Source organism: Nymphalis io, chromosome 26 (assembly GCF_905147045.1).
Source record: "Nymphalis io chromosome 26, ilAglIoxx1.1, whole genome shotgun sequence".
NCBI lineage: Eukaryota > Metazoa > Arthropoda > Insecta > Lepidoptera > Nymphalidae > Nymphalis > Nymphalis io.
In genome coordinates this window covers 2,078,100-2,095,821 of record NC_065913.1, presented here as the reverse complement: position 1 = coordinate 2,095,821, position 17,722 = coordinate 2,078,100, and the positions used below count along the sequence as shown (strand labels likewise).

The window sequence follows — 17,722 nt, the reverse complement described above, 5'->3', positions numbered from 1 at the left end:
AAATCACGCGATAAAATGTTATGAATAAAAAACACGAATTGTTAACTATTTAATATCCACTTACTTTCGTCCAGCGGTCGAAATTTGACCACCATTGAAAATTTGTGGGAAAACTTGAATTTGTATGTTTCAAATATTTTTTCTTCTACGCTTATTGATATATTGTTTTTTTTATTGATAACATAACAATAACTACGTTTAAAACATATTTACGTGTTATTTACATTCTTACTATTGAATTTCATTTAGAAATTGAACCTTTTTTTAGGTGGCACTTAAAAAAAAGTAATCGACCAATTTTTATACAAGCAAACACCGCTGGAAATATTTGCACAAGTGTGTGCACAACACAGATGCACTCTATTCCTTCACTTTCATAATCCGATGGCAATCCGACACGACCGGAAAGAGTTCAAACGCCGCGTGTACACAATTCCTAAAATTCCAGACTCCGGACTGCTACTGAGAATCTTCAGAATAGAGAATCGACAGAAAAACTCAATACCTTTTATTTCAGGCCCGACCAGGAATTTGAATCCAGGACCTCGGGATCCACGGCCTTATATATCTAGCCTCTAGACCAGCGAAGCAGTCCAAAAAAAGTAAATATGTCAAATACAATATAAATAAAAAATCCATAAAATTTGTAGAAACGCTAGCATTAAAAAATAAGATTTAACTAATTAATTGCTATCTTCCTTGGTTAGATTTAATTTAGGTTAATTACTTTATACCGATACGTCAAATGTTTAGAACCACAGAGTAGATAATAATAGAAATGGCAGAGTTATGACGAAAAAATGTAATAAATAGTGTGTTTGTGTCTTGCCTAGAAGATTCTGAGATAAAGAGAGTAAGTAAAAAAAAATGTTGTGTTCCGGTTTGACGGGTGAGTGAGCCAGTGTAATTACAGGCACAAGGGACATAACATCTTAGTTCCCAATAAAAAAAAAAACTTAACGAGGAAACAGCACTTCTGTTCGAAGACGATATTTATAATTTATGCTTAAATTGTAATTTGTTAATGAATCATACAGACATATTACAAATTTATCTTTTATTAGTGATATCCTTTAATTTAAATGTAAGTATTATATATGAGTCATTCTTTAAACATTACAATATAAGGCATTCTGTTTCTTCGGTAAAAACTGGTGTGTGGGTGTTATGTATAATGTATTCAAATCGAATACACATACTCCATGCGATTTGATAACTCCGATATATTATGTATTACAACCGTAACAGCCTGTGAATGTCCCACTGCTGGGCTAAGGCCTCCTCTCCCTTTTCGAGGAGAAGGTTTGGAACTTATTCAACCACGCTGCCCCAGTGCGGGTTGATGGAATACACATGTGGCAGAATTTCGATAAAATTAGACACATGCAGGTTTCCTCACGATGTTTTCCTTCACCGAAAAGCACGTGATGAATTATAAACAGAAATTAAGCACATGAAAATTCAGTGGTGCTTGCCCGGTTTTGAACACACGATCATCTGTTAAGATTCACGCGTTCTTACCACTGGGCCATCTTGGCTTTTTTTTAAGATAATAATTAAGACTTATTAATATATCTTTATTAATAATAGAACTTCCACTTTACTTTTTATATAAACTTTAATTCTACTAATACCACCATTGAATGACATTGATGGCAATTTAATTTCAAAGTTGTTTGTCATCTGACAATCCGCCTCTCCCCGCGCCACCAGGTACCAGGTACCAGGGAGGTAGAATCAAAGGCCTACCACCAAGTAACATAACCTAACCTGCTAGTATAATACAAACTTGTCACATAGCACTTCTACACCGTTCGTTCTGAGTATCGAACTATGTCGGCAATACTGATCAACTATTACTTTCACTGACCTTCCGTTTTACAATCGCATTCCGTCTCTGTAACTGTAAATTGTAAATAGAATGAAGTGAACTATTTACTTATAATATATAATTAATTCGATAACCATATAATAAGCTGTTAGTATTTTTATTATAGTCATTATATATAGTCGAGTTTGATTAAGTTTACTTTTGCGATTATATTGTATTCGTAAACAGAAGTGTGATTCTGTAAGACTCACTTCATTACTGACCCGTGAAATGTTGACAACCTTGACGTTGACTTATGGTGATATACTATTGTCGGTGGTGATGGGTGGGTTATGGGTGATGCTAGTATTCTTGAAATGCTATAATTATTATGGCCAATGTCGCATATCACTTTCTGACATTTCAAAACTGTTCTTCTTACAGAGTAGCCCAGCTCTGCCCCGCGGTTTCATTCGCGGTAATCTATGTATGATTTAGGACTAATGTGAAACACAACAGTGGATTAATTACGAATTTTTAACAAGACACAAACGGAATAATTCAATTTTATTAAGTTTGCGATAAAAATTATATCGATTATATTACAATGACGGATAAGAAATGCCGCGCAAAGCAGAAAAAAAATGCCTTGACATCTACGACGTGTATGCTACCAGATCTTATTGTCCACAGATAATCCGTAACAGCCTGTGAATGTCCCAATGCTGGGCTAAAGGCCTCCTCTCCCTTTTTGTGGAGAAGGTTTTTCAGCTTATTCCACCACGCTGCTCCAGTGCGGATTGGTGGAATACACATGTGGCAGAATTTCAGTGAAATTAGACACATGCATTTTCCTCACGATGTTTTCCTTCACCGTAAAGCACGGGATGAATTATAATCACCAATTAAGCACATGAAAATTCAGTGGTGCTTGCCCACTTGAGCTGTGGTGCTTGAAACCACGGTCATTGGTTAAGATTCACGCGTTCTTACCACAGGGCCATCTCGGCTTTTTACAGATAACAGCTACAGATATTCGCTAACAAGTTATTAAAGAAAAATCGACTTACTGACTGACTGCCTGACATAGCAACGCACAGCCCAAACTACTGGGGATAGCAACATGAAAATTTGCATACGGGTTCCTTTTACACAGTAGGCTAGCACTATCGGAGGTTTTTTTTTTAATTAAGGTAATGTTAAAGGGGATAAAAGTTTTGTACTTATGAAAATCGTTCATTTTTGAAAAAAGAGCTTATGAAATTGTTATTTAGTAATTCTTCTGAATTTAAGACGCAAACGTAGCCGCGGTTAAAACACTAATTTGTATTATGTATGTTTTTCTTATAAAGCTTGACATACATTTATGTATTTGTTAATGTTTATGGTTACACACATGAATTATTAAAAGATTCGATTTTCGATTTACGTATCCGAGTGAGCATTTTTTTTTATTAACCGAATGTGTCGACGACCAGTGCGCTGTAGGCTTTAGTTACAAAAATAAATGTTTCATTAATTATTTATATAAATGCAATCATAGTAAAGCCTGAATCGGTTTCTCAAACATATTACGGTTTAACTGCTGAAGTAAGGTGGTCTCTCGACACTGAGCACTGCGGCTTGGAAATTTATACGAAGAATAATTAATTTATTTCTTGGTTACGTGGACTTCTTGAAATTCGTGTTAGATAATTTTATAATAAAATATGAACTACAATATTATATCGTATTCATTATAAAATAAACTACGCCATTAAAAATAATGTGTTATCAATTGTTCTAAAAATTAGAACCATACTAAGAGATAATGGTTACTTGGTTGTTTTTGCGATATAAACATAAAATGTTTATATCGCAATAAAAATGTTTCTCTATTGGTTTACAAGTTAAGCCGAGATGGCCCAGTGGTGAAAACGCGTGAATCTTAACTGATGATCGTGGGTTCAAACTCGGGCAAGCACCAATGAATTTTCATGTGCTTAATTTGTAATTATAATTCATCTCGTGCTTTACGGTGAAGGAAAACATCGTGAGGAAACCTGCATGTGTCTAATTTCACTGAAATTCTGCCACATGTGTATTCCACCAACCCGCACTGGAGCAGCGTGGGGAATAAGCTCAAAACCTTCTCCTCAAAAAGGGAGAGGAGGCCTTAGCCCAGCAGTGGGACATTCACAGGTTGTTACGATTACATGTCACGTCAGTCGGCGTGATTTATTTCATTTTTTTCAATTTTAGCAAAAGAATTACGTTTTATATAACGTAATAATAAAGTAGAATCATAGAATTATTATATAAACAGCATGTTGTGTTACACTTTAAATATGTACACAGTGTTAATCATAGTTTTTTTATTTGAATATAATTTTATAACGTACGTATGTACCGTTGGCTTCCTAATAATGTAAATCATTAAATAAATATTACAAAAAAAGAACTACTTTTTTTACAATACGGTGACGATATTCTGTACAATATGAGCTACAATTATTACGGGAAGCCATATGTACAAAAGACTTACAAGTAAAAAATCATGTCATTCTAAGACTTGTTAATCTAGCTTTGTTAACTATGCCCTTCGGATTTACTTGCGATAAAATTGTATTTTATTAAAAATATAAAAACTTTTTTCATAACTAAGACAAACTGTTTATATTATTATTGTCTTATGACTTAAATAGAGAAATATACGTAAAATTTAAGTTGTTAATAAGGCTTAACCGATTTTGACTAAATCGGCAATTCTACTAATACGTAACGTTTACGATACGTTCCCGATTCCATTCCGATCCGACTTCGAATCGCATCGCATCCGGATCGTTGTTAGTAGAATAGACAAACAGTTAAACGGCAACGATTACGTTTCGTTTGCTATAAAGTGAATATTTTTAATAGATTTTCTCCCCGTACTTAGAATACTGTCTAAAATAATCCCAAATTACATTTGTAATTTTTCAAATAGCATCCGTTTTTTAAATTTCAATTTTATTAACAATGAATTACGGTTGAAATTTAATCACTGAGCGATTACTAATATTATATAAAAGCATATTTTAAAATATTGAAACAAAATGTGTGTTCAGATGATAATACATAATTACGTCTTTCAAACTAAATAATATATATATATATATATATATATATATATATATAATAAATAATAATATATAATATATATATATATATATATATATATATTATATATATATTATTTATTGTTTTATCTTATTATTATATGTATATTAGTCATTGTCTTATCAACATTATGAAAAAAAATGTCTGTCACGTCCTTGGCCATAGACAACGCTAGACGTATGTTTTGAAAACGGAAAATCGTAGACAAAAGTAAGAACTACGAACTGATGTGCATTTTTGCTGATTCCGAATGTAGGTAAAAAGTAAAAGTAACAGCCTGTGAATGTCCCACTGCTGGGCTAAAGGCCTCCTCTCCCTTTTTTGAGGAGAAGGTTTGGAACTTATTCCACCACGCTGCTTCAATGCTGAAATGTAGGTATATAACGCATATTGTAAAAAATAAATAAATTAATTAACCACTATGAGTAGGCAGACGGGCAAATGGCCAACTGATGGTAAGTGAACCCTACCGCCCGTAGACATTGGCATTAAATATTACTTCCTTGTTTATAAAATAGGAAGGCGAAGTGATAGTAAATAGGCACCATCGCCAATAGACATTGGCGCTGTAACAAATATTAACCAATCTTTTCATCGCCAATGCGTTACCAACATTGGGAACTAAGATGTTATGTCCTCTGCACCTGCAGTCATACTCACATAACCTTTGTATTTGTGTGTATGTATATTTTTTATTATCAATTACCACCTTCACGAATTTCTGCTTAGCCTAAAGGTTGACAGGTAGAGAATGCCTTAAGGCATTAAGTCCGCCTTTTGTCCTACTACACAATGTACGGTGGTCAACAGTAACAGTAACAGCCTGCTAATGTCCCACTGCTGGGCTAAGGCCTCCTCTCTCTTTGAGGAGAAGGTTTAGAGCTTATTCCACCACGCTGCTAAAATGCGGGTTGGTAGAATTCACATGTGGCATAATTTCACAGAAATTAGACACATGTATGAATTATAATCACAAATTAAGCACACGAAAATTCAGTGGTGCTTGCCCGGGTTTGAACCCACGATCGTCGGTTAAGATTCACGCGTTCTAACACCTAGGCCATCTCGGCTTTTGGTCAAAAGAGTATTTATATAAATAAATAAGCCTTCAAATTGGAACACAACACTAAATATTACTGTTACGCGATAGAATGAATGAATTTATTTATCCATAGCTTACAGGAGCAGACCTTAACGGCTATGTTAAGCATCATATCTGTGGTGAGTGGTGTCTAAAAAGATTCTGTACCAGGTAACCATGTCTTCATCCCTACCACAAAATAACATTGTACATAGAAATTTCATTCAAGGTCGTTAATAGCGTTGCATTGAAGGTTTAAAGCAACAAGTATCAACTCATTATGTAAACACACGCTATTTTTATCCAACAATACGAGAGTTGGACTTTTATGGTCAAAAGGTCGCGACAAGTTCAGATTGCGTAGACCGTGAGTCAAGAATAAACACTGACTCATATGTGACATCATGATATGAATCTCCTTGTTTTGTTTACACTTTGATAGAGTTTTAAGATATAATAGATGTAATTTAATGAAGATAAGTTTTGTTAATAGCTATCGCGCGTGGTTTCACAGGCGTTTAACTTTTTTAGTCCACCCAAAAAGTCGTATCGTTATGTTATAAGCTTAGTAGCAAAGATATTGTTTTAATTGAGCTGAAATGCGATTAATCAAACAAATCGTCTGAGTGTCAGGAAGGGGGGAATGATGAGTAATAGAAAGTAGCCTATGTCCTTCCTTAGATTTCGAGTTTGCTTAATACTAAATGACATCGAAATCGAATCAATGGTTCAGCCGTGAAAGCGTGACATATAGACAAAAAGAATTATGTATTTTCATATTTATAATATTAGTACAGATTGATAGTAAATCTTAAATGGTTGGAGTAAATTTGTCATCTCATTCAAATTTGGTAAAATCCTCTTTTTACTTATTCTATAACCAAACATTGTATTTCTTCGGTCTGGCGAATGAGTGAGCCAGTATAATAATACAATAGACATCAAATCTTAGCTCTCGACTATTTGTTTTTATTCGATCCACGATTTCAATCCAGGACCTCATGATCAGAAGCCTTATAAACCACAAACTAACATATCATTAAAACCTTTCGTAACTCAAACGGACACGAAGAGCAGCTTCGGTTAATTCGGCTACCACGTGGAATGGTGGCAAGAATACACATTACCCCTTTGAATCGAAATTCCTATCATAGGATCGCTCATAGGCGAAAATGAACCAGCTCACCAGTAGAGACAATAAGACGAGATGAGTAAAAAGGACAGACATATATTACAATGACAGATAAGAAATACCGTGCGAAGCAGAAAAAAAAAGTCCTTGACATCTACGACGTGTATGCTACCAGAGCTTATTGTCCACAGATAATCCGTAACAGCCTGTAAATGTCCCACAGCTGGGCTAAGGCCTCCTCTCCCTTTTGAGGAGAAGGTTTGGAGCTTATTCCACCACGCTGCTCCAATGCGGGTTGGTGGAATACACATGTGGCAGAGTTTCGATGAAATTAGACACATGCAGGTTTCCTCACGATGTTTTCCTTCACCGAAAAGCACGAGATGAATTATAAACAGAAATTAAGCACATGAAAATTCAGAGGTGCTTGCCCGGGTTTGAACCCACGTTCATCGGTTAAGATTCACGCGTTCTTACCACTGGGCCATCTCGACAGACAGCTAGAGGCAACCTTTAGCGAAATTAACAGAGACCTTACTTAGCGACTTTTTTTGAATTTGAATTCAGCCATTTTGAAACGGTAAAATGAATATATTTCGCCATTTACGTATAAGATGTGGGTTACCTGTTTTATGGTCTGAATAGCTTATATAAGTTACTTTATGCTTCATAGCTATGTGTGTTAATGTTACGCGATTATATATAATATTTTATATACTAGCTCTTTACCCACGGCTTCGCTCGCTTCATAATTCAGAATTACTAAATACCAAATTCCATAGCTAAATCAAAAATGAAGGAATTTCATACAAAATTTCATCCCCTTATCATACCTTAGTTGCGATTTCATTACTTTACAAACAATACATACAAAAATAAATCAAATCGTTGCCTTAAAAAGATTTGGGAAAGTCATAATATTTAAATATATAAAACACACACTCATATATATAACTAACTGTATAATTTATAGACATATCAACGCACAGCCCAAACTGCTGGGGCTATGGCAATGAAAATTTATATAAGTACGCGATTCTTTCACACAGTAGGCTGGCACTTATGAAGGATTTTTGAAAATTTAACCCCCGAGGTAGTCATAAAAGGAATGAAAGGTTGTATGAAAATCCTTAATTAAAGAAAGTGTTATGGATATTAGTTTCTAATGAAATAATCCCGAATTACAACGCGAGCGAAGCCGCGGGCAAAGCACTCGTAAATATATATCATAAACACTAAAATAAATTTGGATAAAACACAAAAGAAACCAGTCATAATTATAAATTTAAATTATATTAAAATATGAAGGAGACCATTTAAATATATCAAGAAATAATTAAAAAACAATTAAATAATCGCATAGTCATACATTCCCACATGCTTTGTTAAGTCTTCGTCACGGGCCGTTGTTCAGAGGAAGTGACGTCATCAACAGGTGCGCGGGTCCTGTGCCATGTTCGGTACAAGTTATGAACGAAGGTTTACAAAACGTTCCACATTCATAAAAAAAAACTATTCATGCTCTTCATCCCATATGTTACGTCCTGACTGCCTCGTTGGGTGCAGCTAGCTAGCTATAAAGCCACTGACCCGGAGGTCCTAGGTTCAATTCCCAGGTCGGGCCAATAAAAAGTTATTGGGTATTTCTATCAGAAAATTCTTAGTAGCAGCCCGAGGTCTGGAAGTTGGAAGTGTGTACACTTCCGTGCCTCGGAAAGTACGTAAAGCCGTTGGGTCCTGCGCCTGAACTCTTTTCGGTCGTGTCGGATTGCCGTCCCATCTGTGCCGTCCATCCCACCTGTGTTTGCGCACACACTTGTGCACTATAATATGTTCTGCACAGTAGGTCTCTCATGAGATTGGCCGCCGTGGCCTAAATCGGTCCGGAAGACATTATTATATATCTCGATATGCCCAGGACCTCGGGTATTGTAGTTAGCATTTTGAGTGAAGAAGTTTATTTACAAATTAAATTCTTAATATAATAAAACGAACTACAAAGTAAAAAAAACATTGCTATCGTAACTCGGAATGATTAAAGGATTCTAAGCCTATACATCAAAATCTGTTCAGGCATTTAAACAGCGAAACAAAGAAACTCAAATGCACGTTGGTCGGTCGCTTAAAATGTTTATCACGCATGCACACTTGACAGGTGCTTTTTTTAATCATAAACAAAAACCGCGGTAAAAAGGGACTCAGGGCATCGGAAACAAAGGGCTGTCAATAGGATATATCCCAGTATATATACGCATGTTCAAATTATTGTGTGGTACAATTTATAAGCAACTAAAGTGAATGTATGAATATACTATTATTTTTCTTGACATTATATTCGATATTAATTTTCGTCCGTATATAGACGAAAGTCTTAGGTATAAAAAGTTACGTCATGCCTTGGGGTTCAAGCTTGTTTCATACAACAGTGTAATTACAAGCACAAAGGACATAACATCTTAGTTCCCAAGGATGGTGGCGCATTGGTGATGTAAACGATGGTTAACATTTCTTACAATGCCAATGTCTATGGGCGTTGGTGACCACTTACCATCAGGTGGCCCATATGCTCGTCCGCCTTCCTATTCTATAAAAAAAGTTAATTATTCTTTATTGAAGTAACAAGTGCGAGCTGGGGTTGAGATTCATATAATCCATTTATTCGGTCAACCCGACACTCAAACCATTACGTGTGATGCGTCTGTCTGCCTGTCTAAAAAAAACACTACAAATTTAATGCACTTTTCACAATTGGATAGCGTAATTCACGAGAAAGTTTTCGGTGTATAAACAATTATGGTTTTTATGTAAATTGCCTGAAATATAACGATGACTGTTGAAAATGTCGGAAAAATCATGCCGACTGCGAGCTGCGTAAACCAATAGAGTTATAATATGTATTACGATTTTATATATTATTCTACCCGTGCGACGAGCCGGTATGGGTAGCTAGTATTAATAAATACTAAAAGTCCATTTACACGAGGCCAATAGCCGAACCAATCCACTAAGCCAATCCCAATATTGGCTTCGTCTAAATAGAGACAATCCACATTGCATTGTCTTCAAGCCATTTATCAAGCAAATGGAATAGAACGATTTTTAACACAAAAAAGAAGTACGTAAAAAAATTCCGAGATGGCCTAGTGGTTAGAACGCGTGAATATTAACCGATGATCGTGGGTGCAAACCCGGCTAAGCACCACAGAATTTTCATGTGCTTAATTTGTGATTATAATTCATCTCGTGCTTGACGGTGAAAGAAAACATCGTAAGGAAACCTGCATGTGTCAAATTTCATTGAAATTCTGCCACATGTGTATTCTACCAACCTGCATTGGAGCAGCGTGTTGGAATAAGCTCTAAACCTTCTCCTAAAAGGGAGAGGAGGCCTTAGCCCAGCAGTGGGACATTAACAGGCTGTTACTGTTACTGTATAAATTTATAAATTTAATTTAATTTTTCATTCCACTGGCTTAAAGTGTTATTGGCCTCGTGTAAATTCACCATTAATCGATAAACGCTAAGACTTGTAACTTGTAAATAAGGACTTGCGGTCGCCGTGACCGACAGACCGTGCATCCGTTCAATGTACGAACCACCTTTGTTTGTGTGTATACGAATTTATGTATAATCAAATATTGTTTATTTATTTACAAATGTAAATAAATCACTATGACGGCGCCACTGTTAATGTTAGGATTGCCAATTTATTTCGACGTAGCATTATTTATCACAAAAAATAATTTATAGTTAACAAAATTCAGAATTGCTAAACACCAAAGTGCTTAGCTCTTTCTTAAAACAATGAAGGCTTTTCATACTAACATTTATCCCCTGTGTTACTGCCATGGGGTTAAATCTTCAATAATTCTTCGTTAGTGCTACCCTACTGTGTAAAAGGAACCCGTATGCAAATTTTCATATTGCCAGCCTCAGTACTTTGGGCTGTGCGTTGATATGTCAGGCAGCCAGTCAATTATTCTTTTGTATATATATATTCTTCTATATATATATATTATACAGGTATAGCATTTTTTTTCAGGTTTTTTAAAAAAGTTTTAAACAACTACATTTTTTTTCCACGTAACCATAAAATGTATTCATCCCGTGGCGCTCCTCGTTATGACGGAAAGGGTACCGCTGGTTTTTTAGTGGGGAGTACGATGTTCGGGGCGCACTCAGCGCCTTAGACACTGGCGAATCCCACATACCCCCAAACCATTCCCATGGGGGAAACACGTAATGCATTTTTTCCAGCGTGAAAAAAGGAATAAAATGTAATTAATATTATCGTTACATTTGGTCAACATGGTTCTAATGAAATTTTCTTCAAGTTCCGACAACTGTTTACTGTTATTTTACCCGGGAATTGAACCGAGAACCCTCTACATCTGATTCATAATCAACTTATCATCTAGACAATACATGCACACGAAACATAACCGCTGTTATTTTATAACTTACAACACTCGTTTAAGATTCAGGATATGCGGCGTGCGCGTCGGAGCATAACCAGAGCATGTGTATGACGACTTACTCTACTCCTATTGTTTACTGATTGCAATGTTGTAACGAGTCATTAATATAAGTCTTTATTAATATTATAAATGTGAAAGTTAGTCTGTCTGTTGCACTTTCAAGGCTAACCCAGTGAACCGATTTTGGTATAAAGCTAGCTTGAACTCCAAGGACATTGGCTACTTTTTTTTACCTAATACCCGCCCTCCCCCTAATACGAGGAGAAGCCGCGGGCGAATTCTATTATAAAATAAATTATTTTTTTGCGTAATTATATTACGGTTTGAATTGTATTAAATAAATACATGAAAACGTGTAATTTATTCAAAGATTTGGAAATTGCAGGTGGTAACGCTGTGCGTCTGGCCACCCACTTATCAGATATTTATAAACAGCAATATTTAGTATTGTTGTGTTCCGGTTTGAAGGGTGAGTGAGACAGTTTAACTACAGCCACGAGGGACATAACATCTTCGTTCCCAAGATTGGTGGCGCATTGGCGATGTAAGGAATGTTTAATATTTCTTACATCGCCAATGTCTACGGGCACTCAACATCAGGTAACGTTTGCCCGTCCAGCTACCGATAACTTAAAAAAAAATCAACCTGGAGTGACAATGAATTTTCATTCACTTAATTTGATCGCCAGGATAGTTTAACATGATAATTCTAAAGTGATCACGAAAAGCTAACTTGAATAAAGTATATTTTGATTTGATACAAACGCAATAATGTCCTCGAGACCGATTTCGGCCACGGCGGCCAATCTCAAGAGAGATTAGCCAACTGCGCAGGAGAAATTATAGTGCACATGTGTGTGCGCAAACACAGGTGCACTCTCTATTCCCTAACTCTCATAATCCGATGGGACGGCAATCCAGGATATAAACGTACCATCAGACTGTACACAGTATATTTCTGTGCAAGTACACTGTCATGTGGTACACTATGTATGGTGTGGTTTACATATCACGCGGTGCTTGTATTTATGTATACAATACTGATCTTTGAGCAGAATTAATCTTTACTTATTAAAATAACTTCTTGCTAATACTTGCCAAAATAAATTATGTCATGTTTGTTTGTACATTTTGATTGTGTTTCCATGATCAAATTTCAAAATCATTTGTAATTTTAAACACGTATATTTTAAATATGTATATATACATCAGCTTCGCACGCTCGTGATGGGGGAGGTGTTAGGTAGGGAACCCTATGTACTTTACTGTACCCCTGACATATCCATAATTTCCTGATGATTCGTTGAGTGAAAGTGCAACAAACAAACAAACTTTCACATTAATAATATTAAGTAAGCATAGTTTACTTTGCTCGTAAATTGTCGATCATGCGCGGTCCCAATGAGCCCTTTGTGGATCCAATCGATATTGTTGTCTATATATATGTAATATGCAGCATGTATGTAATACATTCATATATACTAAGCATTGTAAGCGTTTCGTTATTAAACTAATCAGCCGTGTGTATGAGGCTTAAGGCTCTTTTTATCAATTTCTTAACATATATGACATTAGTTTATCATATATGATTGCTTTATTATTTCATTATATGAAGAGCTTCAGAGGCTCAATTAGCAGTACATTAGGAACCCTTTCAAAATTAGAAAATATCGCATACGTATGTAGTTTCTGTGTTTACCGTACGATGCGTGATACGACATAGTTCAAATTCACATAACGCTTAGTTACAACTTGGTAAGTAAAGTAACAGGCAAGTCGCATAAATTGTTAATATATAAAATCTTGGAAAGTGTTTCTCGTCACGGACGCTGGACGCTTCCGTAACAGCTCGAATGATATCTGTATTTATATCTAATGTACAGCCGTACACATTAATATATATATATACATTTTGCCCACCACATTGAGTAGTATGACAAAAGGCGGACTTAATGCCTAAAGGTATTCTCTACCAGTCAACCTTTAGGCTAAGCGGAAATTCATGAAGGCGGTAATTAATAGTCGAAAATATACATATATAATAATATATATATATATACATACACACATATACATACATATGAATAATAATGCATTATAGATGTCAAAGACGAAGAGAACTAGGAGCTTTCTAACAAGATATGCTCACGGAGAAGAGGATATATATATATATATTTTAATACTTTATTAAATTGAGCAAACGACGGAACGAAAAGTTTTTTTTAATTATATAAGTAGGATGAGTCAGCTAGTGTAACTGCAGGCACAAGGGACATAAAATCTTAGTTCCCAAGTTTGGTGGCGCATTGGCGATGTAAGCGATTGATATTTCTTACAATGGCAATGTTTATGGTGGTGACTTATTGTGGCAGATTGCCTGTCCTACCTATATAGTAAATAATACTCAACTTTGCTCAATCGATTTGTCCTTATATACATCAATAATAATTTTAAACAACCTCACTAGTCTCAATATCGAATTAACCTTATCGAATTTGCCCAGCAGTGGGATTATATAACTTATTCACACAGCCATTACTGCTACAACCAAAAAATATACCAATGTTAAACAACATATAATATGCCTGCGTCTGTACTTTCCAGTCCCGCTAATAAAACCGTAGCTCATTAACTCAATTCGAGTCTAAGCAAAAAAAAAACAGCAGATCGTGACGTCATCCCCTGAATCTAGATTTATACTTGACCTAGATAAGGAAACGAACACAAGATGGCATCCACGAATCGATTGTCGAGTTTAAAGAAAAATCTAAAATGTCTATCAAACATCTCAAAGAAACTGGATATATTTTTAACTGGCTTCCGCCTGCGGCTTCTCTCGCGTGTGCGGGGGAGGTTTTAGGCACCCTACGGCCATAATATCGGTTCAGTAGTTGAGAAGTGAAAGCGTAACAAACAAACATACAGATAATGGCCGGCTTGTGATGAAAAGTTTCTTTCAATTTTTTGTATCATATGAGTCAAGTTTGATATTGTCTTTCAGGTTATAAGAAAACCTAGTTAGTTCTAAATTCTAGAAAAAAAAAAATTCCTGTTTGATAACCACGTAACCCGATAACCCCATTAGTAAATACTCTCGTAAAACTGTTTTAGGAAGTAACTCACTAGTGCCTCCCTGGATACATTTGGTGATTCTTCATTTAAGTTCCGCAAGAAAATGTTGTCCAAATAATTTGTACTGATTGTTATTATAGTCTAATTGCCTTTACTATTTTTTTTCTGTAACTTTTTAATTTTCATAATATGTTAAAACATGTAAATGTACTAAAATTAACTTTTTCATTGCATGAGGTATTCTCCTTAATAGGTACAGCATCTGATCTTAAACTATAAGTTTTTTTTTTTAATATTATTTTGGTGTAATTACTCCTGGAAAATCTCAATAAATAAATAAATAAATAAAACCCTTCCCAGTTAGGAAGAACCTACCAACTCACTTCAGGCTATTGCCAAGAACAACTGTAAAAAGTCAAGAAAAATTGAACAAACATACACTTACACATGAAATGCGAATAACTAAACGGCTTTACTTCTAAGGCGGTGTTTAGTTAAACAATGCTGTCTTCTGCTTTCGAATGTCAAATTAAAGATGATAGTAAGGGACAAATCCTAAACGGCTTTACTTCTAACGCGGTGTTTAGTTAAACAATGCTGTCTTCTGCTTTCGAATGTCAAATTAAAGATGATAGTAAGGGACAAATCCTAAACGGCTTTACTTCTAAGGCGGTGTTTAGTTAAACAATGCTGTCTTCTGCTTTCGAATGTCAAATTAAAGATGATAGTAAGGGACAAATCCTAAACGGCTTTACTTCTAACGCGGTGTTTAGTTAAACAATGCTGTCTTCTGCTTTCGAATGTCAAATTAAAGATGATAGTAAGGGACAAATCCTAAACGGCTTTACTTCTAAGGCGGTGTTTAGTTAAACAATGCTGTCTTCTGCTTTCGAATGTCAAATTAAAGATGATAGTAAGGGACAAATCCTAAACGGCTTTACTTCTAAGGCGGTGTTTAGTTAAACAATGCTGTCTTCTGCTTTCGAATGTCAAATTAAAGATGATAGTAAGGGACAAATCCTAAACGGCTTTACTTCTAAGGCGGTGTTTAGTTAAACAATGCTGTCTTCTGCTATCGAATGTCAAATTAAAGATAATAGTAAGGGACAAATCCTAAACGGCTTTACTTCTAAGGCGGTGTTTAGTTAAACAAAGCTGTCTTCTGCTTTCGAATGTCAAATTAAAGATGATAGTAAGGGACAAATCCTAAACGGCTTTACTTCTAAGGCGGTGTTTAGTTAAACAATGCTGTCTTCTGCTTTCGAATGTCAAATTAAAGATGATAGTAAGGGACAAATCCTAAACGGCTTTACTTCTAAGGCGGTGTTTAGTTAAACAATACTGTCTTCTGCTTTCGAATGTCAAATTAAAGATGATAGTAAGGGACAAATCCTAAACGGCTTTACTTCTAAGGCGGTGTTTAGTTAAACAATGCTGTCTTCTGCTTTCGAATGTCAAATTAAAGATGATAGTAAGGGACAAATCCTAAACGGCTTTACTTCTAAGGCGGTGTTTAGTTAAACAATGCTGTCTTCTGCTTTCGAATGTCAAATTAAAGATGATAGTAAGGGACAAATCCTAAACGGCTTTACTTCTAAGGCGGTGTTTAGTTAAACAATGCTGTCTTCTGCTTTCGAATGTCAAATTAAAGATGATAGTAAGGGACAAATCCTAAACGGCTTTACTTCTAAGGCGGTGTTTAGTTAAACAATACTGTCTTCTGCTTTCGAATGTCAAATTAAAGATGATAGTAAGGGACAAATCCTAAACGGCTTTACTTCTAAGGCGGTGTTTAGTTAAACAATGCTGTCTTCTGCTTTCGAATGTCAAATTAAATATGATAGTAAGGGACAAATCCTAAACGGCTTTACTTCTAAGGCGGTGTTTAGTTAAACAATGCTGTCTTCTGCTTTCGAATGTCAAATTAAATATGATAGTAAGGGACAAATCCTAAACGGCTTTACTTCTAAGGCGGTGTTTAGTTAAACAATGCTGTCTTCTGCTTTCGAATGTCAAATTAAATATGATAGAAAGGGACAAATCCGTGTTAAGCCAAACACCTGCTTAACAACATTTGTAAATAAGGCCGTTAGTATTTAGTTTTTATATACATATACGTTATATAATCGCTTACTTAATTTTACTTAATGTTACATGTCGGCGACCGGAAATATTTAAATACATAAACATTCGTAAAGCGATAATCGAACAATAAGTAAATAGTACCTTTACATTATATATTTCACTTTATATTGAAAACATTTTCTATCAGCCATATTTAGGAAGTGCAATAAAGATTTTAAATAAACATTGTTTTTGTGTAAAATAGACAATTATATCAACAACAGCAAAATATCATTTTCTATCGTTCACCCGCGATTTCGTCCGCATGATAATTAAGATGGGTGATGTTGGTATTGGTTTTGGTTGGTATTGGTTGGCCTATGTCCTCAAGCTTGCTTAATATCAAATTTCATCAAAATCAGTTCAGTGTTCTATCCGTGAAAGCGTAACAGACGAACAGAGTTAAATTCGGATTTATAATATTAGTTAAGGAGTATAGATTCAAGTATGGTTTTATAAGCATCTTTGTATCATCGCATTACAGCAGTGATTCTCAATAACTGTGCCGCGAAATTCGAAGAGTGCCGCCATATTTTATATACATTATTATGTTAATATTATCAAATTGACCAACTAAGAACTAAAAAAAATAGATTGTTCAATGTAGAAGACGATTTGAGAGTAGAATTACCATTTTACGACCAAATATAAAGAAATTATCAAAAAAACATCACGCTCAAATTACACATTAAAAGTATTCTTATTATTAACTTGTAATTAATCCCCTAATAAATGTACTGTTATTTTAGTAGTACATTTATTATTTCGAACATTTGAAATTATTATCATAAACTATTTTACGCAGTGTCTTATAGGTAAGTAAATAAATTTTAAGCTTATATTTTTGTTTGTGTGTCGCCAAATTTTGAAATCGTTAAAATTGTGCG

At 35.1% G+C, this 17,722-nt stretch overlaps 1 protein-coding gene across 3 annotated transcripts in view; it reads right to left on the bottom strand.

Annotated features, from left to right (window-relative positions):
- LOC126778424 (uncharacterized) overlaps positions 1-17,722 on the bottom strand; it is a 60,283-nt gene that overhangs the window by 9,233 nt on the left and 33,328 nt on the right. The window lies entirely within an intron of this gene.